This window comes from Narcine bancroftii, unplaced genomic scaffold, assembly GCF_036971445.1.
Source record: "Narcine bancroftii isolate sNarBan1 unplaced genomic scaffold, sNarBan1.hap1 Scaffold_189, whole genome shotgun sequence".
NCBI classification, from domain to species: Eukaryota; Metazoa; Chordata; class Chondrichthyes; order Torpediniformes; family Narcinidae; genus Narcine; species Narcine bancroftii.
The window spans coordinates 155,903-167,960 of NW_027211924.1; the positions used below are offsets into that span (position 1 = coordinate 155,903).

Below are 12,058 nucleotides of genomic sequence, written 5' to 3' on the forward strand. Positions count from 1 at the left end.
TTGTTTAAGGATTGTATATCTTGGGTAATAGTTATTGGTTAAGTATTGTGTACAGTGTGCCGCGGGTGTTTATAATAACGTGTGAAGGGTCGAAGTAGATTGCAGGGTGGCATAATCCTACCAGGGGAGAGACCCATTGAAGTACGAAGTCGGAAGGGTTAAAAATAGGAATGCAAGATGGAAGGAGTAAGTGGGGATGTATGGCAAAAGTTCGGGGAAGACAGATGGGTTCCCCCATCTGTAAACCGACAGTGGGAAAGAACAAGGAATCAATTACTGGGAGGATTACTGAAGGGAGAGGAGGTACAAGCTATGAAACGGTACGAACGGATATGGAAAGAGCTGCAGAGTCAGGGGAAGGTACCGCTAGGGTTTTAAAAGATCCGGCTTGTAATGTACTTGGGAGAAGCCGAGAGGGAAGCAGCAAAGGAGGTACAGGAACATGAGGCAAAGGGACAAGGATCTATCTGGAATAGAAGAAGGCTTAAACAGCAGAAGGAAGCGAAGGAACAGAGAAGGGCAGATTTACATAATATGACATTGGCTTGCATGGATGTTGAAGCGAACCTTCAGCATGCTACTAAAAAGGCATCCCCTATCACAAAGGAGAAAACAGGGGAGGAGATGACGGGGGGGGTTAAGCCGTAAGCCCCGCTATATCCAAAGTTACAAGAGACATTGCCACCACCTTATCCGATTCCCCAGATGCCAACAATGCAGATAAGTGAGGGAATAGTGAATGTCACTGAGTTAGCAGGTCCAGAACTCAATGAGGCGAAGGAGAGACTTAAGAGCGTTGTGCAGGAGAGAGAGGAGGAAACAAAGGAATTGATTAACGAAATACAGAATGATATATTTGCAGTAAGGGAAACTAGTAGGTGCCTGGGAAAAACGGATGAGAGAGAGCAGGGACAAGAAGAGGAGAATAGGAGGGGAAGTGACCCAGTGAGTGTCAGATGGGAGCGGGAGAGAGGGCAGGACGAGGAAAATGAGATAGCTAGTGTGAGTGTGGAGAGTGAGGATGAGGAACAGCCAGTCACGATCAGGGGAAGAATGGTCACACACAGAAGACAGGGTCAGGAAAACCCTCGCTCCCCTTTGGGATACGCGTTGCAAGACAGGGAGGAAGTACGGCTTCCAGAAAGGTATAGACAGATGCCGTTAATTTATAAGGGTCCGCAAATTGGGGAAAGGTATCAACCCTTCTCATTCACCGACATGAATTGTATTTTGGACAAAATGCCACCTCCGACTGAGGGAGGTGGAGCGTGGATGGGAAAGTTCTGCCAATATACGATGGGACATAAGATAGCCATAGGGGATTGGAGAGCATTATTAGGGAAACAGCTTGGGCTGTGGGAGATACAGCAGGTAGAAATGGTCGCAGGAATCACTAGGTGCCCTGATTCCGAGCCATTTGCCAAACATGCTACGGCAATAGGAGGGGCAATGTGGGATAAGTTTCCCGTTCCCCCTGGGGTCATACAGTCCCTGACCTTTTCCGTTAAGGAGGATGAGGAGATCTCGACTTTTTTGAGTCAGAGTAAGGAAAGTTGGACGGATAAAGCAGGAGTACACCCAGCCACAGATCCCTTGCAGACTACACTCTTTAGGGCTGCAGTAACGAGCGGACTGCCAGCTGCAGTTAGGGAGGCGTTAGAGAATAACCCTGATATTCCTGGCTGCTCAAGTGAGCAATGGGAAAAACATTTGACCCATCACATGAAACGTTACAGGGCTAAGCAAAAGGAGGACAAACAAACTACGGAGTCGGCACAAGTGCAACTCCTTAAGCTTCAATTGGAAGAGGCTAGGAAAAAGGCAAACGAGGCAAAAAAGATTTCCTCAAAGGGTGCGAACCAGATGATTCAGCAGCCACCACAGCCACCACAAGGGAATAATACGAATTGGCCCCTGGCCCCAAATTGGGCACTGGGTCCCACCTATGGGGGCAGAATTGGAGGCCCAATGGGGGGATTCCGAAAAAGAGGGAGAGGTCGGGGTGTTCCACGAATGCTGCCAGCCATATGTTTCAGATGTGGTCAACCAGGACACTGGAAGAGAGATTGCCCCCTAGTTTGGGGTCCTCAGGACACTGGGGGAAGGGGATATGGTCCACCACAATATGAGCCTTGGGTCCAGCCCCAGAGATTGTCAGTGCCACCCCCGAGACATCAGGCATCCCATGCGGCTCTCGCTCCAAAGGGACAATTCCCATCGCTGACGGAGGAGGAGCCATATTACCAGCAGTGACGGGGCCCGAGCACCCAAGAGCAGGTTAGGTTGGCAGACCCCTTCCTGCAGATTAAAGTAATGGACATGAAAGTATCCTTTTTAGTGGATACAGGAGCCAGATTTTCAACACTCATTGGCGCTGAGTTTCAAGCTAAAACATCACCCTCTAGCGTCCAGCTGATAGGGTTCTCGGGTACACCAGAAAATCTGCCGTTTTCTACACCGCTAGTCACTTCTGTGGTGGGACAGACTTTTACACATCAATACATTTTGTCACCCAGGTGCCCTACTAATCTTTTGGGCAGAGACCTGCTGGTCAGGTGCGGAGCATCGATCCTTTGCGGACCCAGCGGAATAGAGGTCACCTTTCCAAATGGATATTCTATGAACTGTTCATTAACTACACTTCATTCCGGTTCTCAGATGTTGTTGGCAGCCGCTGGAGGATCCGCGTCTGAGGGACTATGGGCTGACATTTACTGGGGGCTGCTGGAACCAGAGGACCCACAGATGGGAGGGCTGCTAAAGCTTTATAATCAATGGAAGCAGTGGATCCAGACGTTACACCCGTATACCCCTCCCTCGGACCCCTCCATGTGACCCTCTTTTACGATAGGGATGGGGATGAAATTTATCAGCATGCCTTTTATGAAGAGGTAGAGGGCATACAATGGGAGATTAATTCGGACTACATAGTGGTAGGAAAGGAGGGAGTGGCAGCTACGGTAGCACTGACATCTGAACAGCTGGAGTGGTATGTGATGCCAGGTGAGGCAGTTCCCCATGTCACCCTTGCAATTGGCACTACTCACCAGGCAAAAGATTTGGGACCGATGTGTCGTAACTCGATGTCCTTAAGGAATTGGTCCGATACCCAAATACCGACAGTGCAGTTCTCCTCATCTGGTCAGGCGTACAGGATTTTGTTATAGGGGATCGAGTCCTCCTTGAGCATAGACAGGTTGAACGCTTTAATGGTAGAGAGAAGATGGATTACCCCGACTCGGCCCCTATGCTAGATTCTCTCCCTGAGAACCTGTGGTCAGTGGGATCAGCAGATGTGGGTTTTTGTCAGCAGGCTGACCCCATAACCTTCGAATTGTCAGATTATACTCCAATTTGGCAGACACAGTATCCCCACAAACCTGAAGCTGAGGTGGGTCTGGCAAAGGCCATTGAGGGCTTAATGGATTCAGGGGTGTTGGAGCATTCGTGCTCAAGTTGGAATACACCCATCTTACCTGTTCTGAAACAGGAGACGGGCAAATATCGGATGGCCCATGATTTAAGACGCATCAATGGTATTGTGCGAACACCCACATTTCCAGTACCGAACCCATATACTGCCATGACTGCTTTAACCCCTGACCACAAGTGGTTCTCTTGCATAGATTTAGCGAATGCTTTCTTTTGTTTGCCGCTGGCAGAACAATTAAGAGATGTGTTTTCTTTCACGTATAGAGGTAGAAAGTTACGTTATACTAGACTTCCGCAGGGCTTTATCTTATCTCCAGGGATTTTCAATCAGGTTTTGAAGGAACAGCTGGGGAGTTTAGTACTGCCAGCTGGGGTAGTTCTGATCCAGTACGTAGATGACATCCTATTGGCAGCACCTGATCATGCTTCCTGTTTAGAGGCCACACGTCTCCTGCTGATGCAGCTGTTCAAGACAGGATTTAAAGTCTCTCGCTTAAAGTTTCAATGCTGCAGACAGGTGGTCTCCTTTTTAGGTAGAATGGTCTCAGCGAAAGGTACAGGGATTTCCACTGCACATCGAACAGCGATACTACATCATCCAAAACCAAAGACAGTTAAGGAAATGCTTTCATTTTTGGGCTTGACAGGTTATAGTAGGCAGTTTATCCCATCGTATGGCGAGTTGACACATCCACTGCGAACTTTAGTGAATGAGCAGGGGATGAGGAATCTGGGAGCTACACTTGATTGGACTGCACAGGCTGAGATGAGTTTTATTCTACTTAAGCAAGCTCTTACAACAGCTATAGATTTGGCGATTCCAAATTATAAACAACCTTTCTTTTTGGATGTTTCTGAAAAAGCACACACAATTAATGGTGTTCTTTTTCAGAAAAAAGGGGGTGGAAGATGTGTGCTCATGTATGTGAGTATCACACTGGATCCGACGGAAGACAGACACCCACCATGTACGAGACATGCAGCAGGGGTAGCAAAGATTCTACAAAAGGTGGCACACATAGTGATGGGACATGGCCTGACGGTATTAACAACACATACTATTGTAGCATTTGTGAGCTCGACAGCATTTACAATGACTTCGCTAAGGCAGACGAGACTAGAAAAGATCCTGAATGCTCCAAATGTTACGTTTACCCATGAAGGCATTAACATGGCAGACAATATGGGAGAGGGAGAACCACACTGTTGTGTAAAGGATATTAAAATAAGACCTGACTTACAGGCTACACCCTTGAGAGAACCAGATGAGACCTTATTTACAGATGGTTGTTGTTACAGACATCCCTCAGATGGATTGAAAGCCGCCTATGCGGTGGTACGAAAAACTACAGGAGGATTTGAAGAAATCATTACAGGGGCAGTGAGAGGAAAGGAATCAGCACAACTCGCAGAACTACAGGGAATGATAGCAGCATTAGAATGGGCAGAAGGAAAGGAGGTCAATATATATACAGATTCGGCATATGTGTTAGGGACAATACAGATTGAGCTTAGTCAATGGATTAGAAATGGGTTTTTAACAGCAGCAAGGACCCCAATTAAACACGAGAAGGATGTTAGGAAACTGGCTGAGGCCCTCCTGAAACGAAGGGCAGTAGCAGTTATTAAATGTAAGGGCCATGATAAAACAGATACGATGGTAGCTCGGGGAAATCAGGAAGCGGACATGGCCGCAAAAAGGGCAGCAGGATACGGCCCTCAGTTTATTATGACACAGGCAGACAGAACAGCACCGTGTGAGGTAGAAGTAATAATTCAGGAACAAGCGAAGGCATCACCTCAGGAAAGGAAAGGATGATTTGGGAGGAAAGGGGGGCAACCGAGGATCAAGGACTGTGGAGATTGACAGACGGTAGGCCAGTTTTACCATCTGGACTCATGAAACCCCTCCTAGAGGAGGCGCATGGGTTAACACACTGTGGAAAGAAGCAGATGATAAGGTATTTGATACATTGGTGGCACCCCTTCCTGCCGGCGATGGTGGAGAACCATATCAGAGAGTGTGAGGTATGTATAACTTTCAATGTCAAGGCGACTGTGAAGCCGCATGAAGGGCAGTTTCCGATGCCTAAGTTACCAGGGCAAGAAATTGTAATTGATTACACGGACATGATTGAGAGGGCAAGTGGTTATCGATACCTCTTAGTAGCAGTAGATGTGTTCACAGGGTGGCCGGAAGCAATCCCTGCCAAAATAGAAGATGCAAAGACGGTAAGTAAGTTCCTGATCAACCAGTATATTCCGAGACACGGATTCCCTAGAAAAATTAGGTCAGATAATGGAAGTCATTTTAAGAATAAAGATCTACAGGAGGTAGAAGCGATGTTGGGGTTGAAACATGCCTTTGGAACGGTGTGCCATCCACAATCCCAAGGGAAAGTGGAGAGGATGAACCAAACAATAAAAGGTAAGATCGGGAAAGTACAGGCACGGACTAAACTAAATTGGGTGGATGCGTTGCCCCTGGCGTTAATGTCAGTAAGGAGTTCGGTAAGTTCTATGACAGGATTTACTCCATATGAACTACAAACGGGGCACCAGTTTCCAGGACCTTGAGCAGGAATTCAGACCACGAAGAATGAGGTAAGTTCAATGAGATGTAAGGTTTATTATGATAAACTAACGGCTCTGGTGTCAGATTTTTCACAACAGGTCACAAGTCTCAACAGAAAAGGGGAAACACCGATACCATCAGTCGCGGAGTGGGTTCTGCTAAAGGTGATCAAGAGAAAGTGGTTGGAGCCCAGGTGGACAGGATCCTACAGAGTGGTGGAGAGAACGTCCCACGCGGTTCGACTACAGGGAAAAGGAGAGATGTGGTATCATTGGAGTCAGTGTGCAGCAACGGACCCACCGACACGGACACTGGAACAGATTCAAACGGAGATGACTGGGACTCTGTGAAGAAACCACGGACTAAGAATATTTAACGTGTCCCTTTTTAAAGAGACTATTGGACTACGGTGACTGTATATCAGTGTTTGACGTTATAATCAATAGATTAACGTCAAAACAAAAGGGATGAATACTATGTGGGGACTATGGGTGCTGGTGTTCCAAGCCCTTGAAGGATCTGGGGAGGAAAACCACTGTACGAAGTGTTTGCATTCAGCCTGGGGGTCGCATAACGAAAAAGAACAGTACTTTGCGGATTGGACTGACTTTCCTGAACACTGTGTGGGACTCACACGGGACGTAAGTGTGTTCATAATGGACAAGTGTATGATGTTAAGTTCAACAGGGGATCGTTTCCGTTCACACCAAATCGAGACCGCTGTCCACAAGGAATAACATGGTTTTGTGCCCGGGAGGGAGACCGAGATAAGGAGAAAGGGGGCTCAATACCAATTCAGAGGATACAGTGGGAACCCATTTGGCAAAATGGAAAACAACCATATGTATGGGTCAGCAAAAAGGGGGATATCTATGTCAATGCTAAACGCCAGGCAGCAACTCACAGAGTAGGTGACAATAGATGGGTAGACCTTAGCCAAACTACGGCAGAACTATTGGGGGTAAAAAACTGTTGGGTATGTGGGGGACCCACAAGAGATGGGTCATGGTCATGGAGCGGGGAGCCCCTGGAGGTGTGGGAGTTGATGGGTCACGGATCGGCAGATGAGACGCACCCCCGCCAGACATGGCACTTAGCAAATCACCCATTGGGGAGGAATGTATTAGGAAGGAGCAAGGCAATCAGTATAAAGGGGATTCGAGGTGCACAAGGGTTAAAATCTTGGGGAAGTTCCCTCAATGGCATCCTCAGCGACCACGGTGGTTCCTGGCCCCACAGAATGGAGCAGATTGCAGACCTATAACGGATAACTCCCGTGGTAAAGTAGTATGGAATTGCACGGGGGAATAATCCATATAAGGGGGTTCCCTCACTCAGACAATTGTGGGCTCATTCCTCTCCACACGGATTTGCTCCAGAGGGACTATATTGGATTTGTGAGAATATGGCATACACTTTTTTGGAGCCAGACTGGAGGGGAACGTGTTGTATAGATATCATTCAACCACAATTTGTGCTTTTACCCCAGAACGACTCCCATCAGTTAGCTGAGCGTGTATATCAGGGGCTCCGTCAGAAGAGGGATTAAAGATCGGTGAGTGGGGAGAGGACTGGCCTCCAGAGCGCATTATTTCTTATTACGGACCTGCCACCTGGGCCCAGGATGGGTCCTGGGGGTATCGAACCCCAATTTACATGTTAAACCGTCTGATTTGTTTACAAGCTATTTTGGAAATGATCACCAATAACACAGCCACGGGTCTTTATCTGTTGGCAGAAGAGCAGCAACAGATTAGGGCTACGGTGTTTCAAAACCGCTTAGCATTAGACTATTTGTTAGCCACGGAGGGGGGAGTGTGTGGGAAATTGAATCTCACTAATTGCTGTTTAAAAATCGATGACAATGAGCAAGCAGTAAAGGATATTTCTTCAGGCATTCGCAAATTAGCTCATGTCCCGGTTCAGACCTGGCGACCCTTGGGCAGCGCATGGCTAGGAAATTTGTTTTCAGGAAGCTGGGGATGGATACAGACTGCAGTGCTAGTTGCTGGAGTGGTGGTGTTGGCTTTGATCCTGATCCCGTGCATCCTTCCCTGCCTCCAGTGCCTGGTTCAACGAGTGTTTTCATAGAGAGCCATCCCCAGATCCCAAGGCATGTATTTGTCCCTACTGCCCTCCCAAGAGTATACTGAAACCAAGGGGTCGGAGATGCCGGTCCTTGCAATAACTCCTGAGATCTCGGTCTAATAAGGTAGCAGATGGTTGGTCTCATTTTCATGAGACCAAAAGGGGGACTGTTGGAATCTAGGGGCTAAAATATCACGGAATAGAAGACTATATAACAATTTTTATATTTACTTCATGGTTAACGGAAAAGTATAAGGTAATTAAGTGGCAATCACAGCATGGAGCAAAGTTGGCTGAGTACAGTAGGAGCAGAATTGCAAGAAACAAGGGAGAGGAAATGGATGAAACGATTTAGGAGGAATGCTCAAAATGAAGGAGGTGTTGAGTAGCGCAGGAGACACAGGGCAGACAAGAACAAAGAATATCCTGTAAGAAACAAAGGGAATGGAAAGCCAGTCTAGGAAGAAGATTAAGGCATGAGGAGGTGTTAAGGGAACAGAAGACATTGGCCAGACAGGAACAGAACGATGCTTGGAAATATCTGGGGTAGGAATTGATTTCTGGTCAAAACAATAGGATGGTCTGATCTGGAAGATTTAAGATAAGAGGTCTTTCTTTGGCTTGGCTTTGCGGACGAAGATTTATGGAGGGGGTAAAAAGTCCACGTCAGCTGCAGGCTCGTTTGTGGCTGACAAGTCCGATGCGGGACAGGCAGACACGATTGCAGCGGTTGCAAGGGAAAATTGGTTGGTTGGGGTTGGGTGTTGGGTTTTTCCTCCTTTGCCTTTTGTTCGTGAGGTGGGCTCTGCGGTCTTCTTCAAAGGAGGTTGCTGCCCGCCAAACTGTGAGGCGCCAAGATGCACGGTTTGAGGCGTTATCAGCCCACTGGCGGTGGTCAATGTGGCAGGCACCAAGAGATTTCTTTAGGCAGTCCTTGTACCTTTTCTACACCCGAGATAAACTGTAGAATAAGGAAATTGCTGGTGATATACTTTATGTAAAAATCTAGCAAAGGAAGCCAACTTTTGTTCTGTATGGTAAATTGTAGCTATATAAACTGAGCAGACTGGACAATAGGGGTCAGTCTTGGGGAATAGCTCACTGTGCAGGTGACCTATGAACTAACGACTAACCCAGAGCTCTGTTAAGTTTTATTCTTGTGCTGTATAATAAACTGATTGTTGAACCAAATACCTTCTCCTATCACTTCATTCAACGAGCACGCTGGACTCAGACAACACATAAATTAAATTGAGGGTAAGGTAAAGCCAGAGTCCGACATGGCTCATCGCTTAAATCCGCTCTAATTTTGGTCTGTAAATCTATTACCTCTAAACATACATGCTCTAACTCATTTATGGTATTGTCAGAATTTGGAGAAACCAAGAAAGCTGCTGGATTGTGTTCTTTATTCGTAATCAGGGTCAAATCATCCCTATCCATTAGGATCGCTTCATATTTTAAAATTCTAGAGTCTGTGAGCCACCTTCCAGCACGTTGTAAGAGAGTATTGCGGACTGTGTGAGGGGTGTGAACTATCATCGGGGCACCAAACGTAATCTTTCGTCTTTCCTCAACTAAAATAGCAGTGGCTGGGATGGCTTGCACACACTCTGGCCAACCACGACAAACAGGGTCTAAAACTTTTGACAGAAAAGCAACTGGCTGTCTACAGCCTGCCCTCTCTTGTGTTAGTACTCCGGTGGCTACACCTCCTTTCGCATTGGTATATAGGTCAAATGGCTTACTTAGGTTGGGTAAAGCCAACACTGGGGCACTAATAAGGCGCTGCTTCACCAAGTTAAAATCTTTAATCTCTTCCTCTGTCCAGACAACAGCTTCGCCCCCTAGAATTGTGAGTTCTGACCAGACTAGAATAATTTTCAATCCAGATTCTACAGTATCCCACAAAACCAAGGAATTTCCTAAGTTCTTGGGAGGTGGGATCTGTAGAATACCACGTATCCTCTCTGGACTTATTTTCCTAGTTCCCTGACTTACCAGATGACCTAAATATTTAACTTCTGATTGAACAATTGTAATTTGGATTCGCTCACCTTGAGACCCTTATTCTCCAGAAAATTCAAAAGTTCAACAGTATACTGTTTAACTAATTCATACGTTTTTCCCGTAATTAACAAGTCATCAACATATTGTATCAACTGACAATTCTCTCTCCGAGGAGCCTCATCTAATATTTGTTCTAAGACCTGGCCGAATAAATTTGGTGATTCAGTAAAGCCCTGGGGAAGGACCGTCCACCGGTATTGATTCTTGTGTCCAGTAAAAGGATTTTCCCATTCAAAGGCAAACATGTCTCTGCTCTCTGTTGCTAACGGACAGGTCCAGAAAGCATCTTTGAGGTCAATCACACTAAACCATTTTCTATGGGGATCGATTTTACCTATTATTGTATAGGGATTAGGTACAATCCGGTGACGGGTGAGAATAATTTTGTTCAGCTCCCTCAAGTCCTGCACTAATCGATAGGTACCGTCTGGTTTTTGGACAGGTAAAATTGGGGTATTAAAAGTTGACATACAAGGTTCGAGTTTACCATCTTTCACCAATTGGTCAATTACTGGCTGCAGCCCCTTTCGGCCAGCCATCGGAATTGGATACTGCTTTCGTCTAATTACTTACTCGGGATCTTTTAGAGTAACTTGCAGGGGAGGAATATCTAACACTCCTCTATTGCCTCTTTCTGCCCATACTCCAGGATTTACTAGTTCTCGATCTTCCTCGCTTAATACATACAATTGAACCCCGATACCCGATTCCTGTGGTCTGGTGCCAATAGCCAATTGGTCCTGTAAATCTCGTCCTAACAAACAAACTCCAGCTTGTGGAACTAGTAAAATATCCTCTGTTATTATCTTTTCTCCCTTTTATATTCTTACATCCCTTAATACAGGGACGGTCCCCTCTATCTTAACACCCTCGGGTGGTTGTAAAATACTAGACCGGGCTGCCCCAGAATCTACCATCTTGTCACTGTGGGGGTCCTATGCTTAAATTACCAATGGTTCTCCGTGCAGCCCCACGGTGTGTATTGACTGAGAACTGTGACCCCCCCTTTCATAATCTGTTTCCATCTGTCTGACTCTGGCTTTACCCTACCCTTAATTTATTCTGTGTCGTCTTGAGTCCAGCGTGTTCATTAAATGAAGTGATAGGAGAATCAGTTTATTACACAGCATAAGAATAAAGCTTAAGAGCTCTGGATAAGTCGTTAGTTCATAGGTCACCTGCACAGTGAGCTATTCTCCAAGACTGACCTCTACTGTCCAGTCTCTACAGTTTATATAGCTCAACCTAATACAGAACAAAAGTTGGCTTCCTTTGCTAGATTTCATTATCATACAGAACAAAAGTTGGCTTTCTTTGCTAGATTTCTTGCATAAGATTTATCACAAGTAATTTCTTGCTCTGCAGTTATCTGGGGTGTAGAACTCCCATCTTAATCCTCAAGGTCAGAATATCCTGTTGTTTTGATCAGAAATCAATTCATACCTCAGATATTTCTAATTATTTCTTTGTTCTCATCTGGCCATATTCTTCTACTCAGCACCTTCTGTCTTAGCTTCTTACTTTCCATTCTCTTTGTTTCTGACAGTCTCTGTCAGATTCTTTTTGTTTGTGCTAATCAACACCTCCTTTTGCCTTAACCTTCCACTAAATTGTTTCATACATATCCTCTTTTGTATTTTGGGAGCAGGCAATTCTAAACCTACTGTAATCAGCCAACTTTGCTACATACTGTGGCTACCCCTTACTTACATTACTCTTTCACTTCACCGTGAGGTAAATATTAAATTGTTACATAATACTGGATTCATATATACAAACTGAATAGTACATAAGCATATATTCTACATATTTTCTATGATTAATTAACCCCTATATTCCAACACATCAGTGCGTAAGGTCGCGTCTCCCTGGCTAGCATTGGGCATTCTCTCT

General features: G+C 45.8%; 1 long non-coding RNA gene across 4 annotated transcripts in view; it reads right to left on the reverse strand.

Moving 5' to 3' along the window:
- Positions 1-12,058, reverse strand: part of LOC138750601 (uncharacterized) — a 31,590-nt gene that overhangs the window by 3,743 nt on the left and 15,789 nt on the right. For 2 of the 4 annotated variants that reach the window (XR_011349401.1, XR_011349402.1), the window contains exons 3-4: positions 5,593-5,638; positions 3,048-3,204 (exon numbers count right to left, since the gene is read on the reverse strand). This is a non-coding gene — a long non-coding RNA (uncharacterized lncRNA). Of the gene's footprint in view, positions 1-3,047; positions 3,205-4,673; positions 4,779-5,592; positions 5,639-12,058 lie in introns of all 4 variants that reach the window. The other 2 variants (XR_011349404.1, XR_011349403.1) reach the window with 2 other exon arrangements.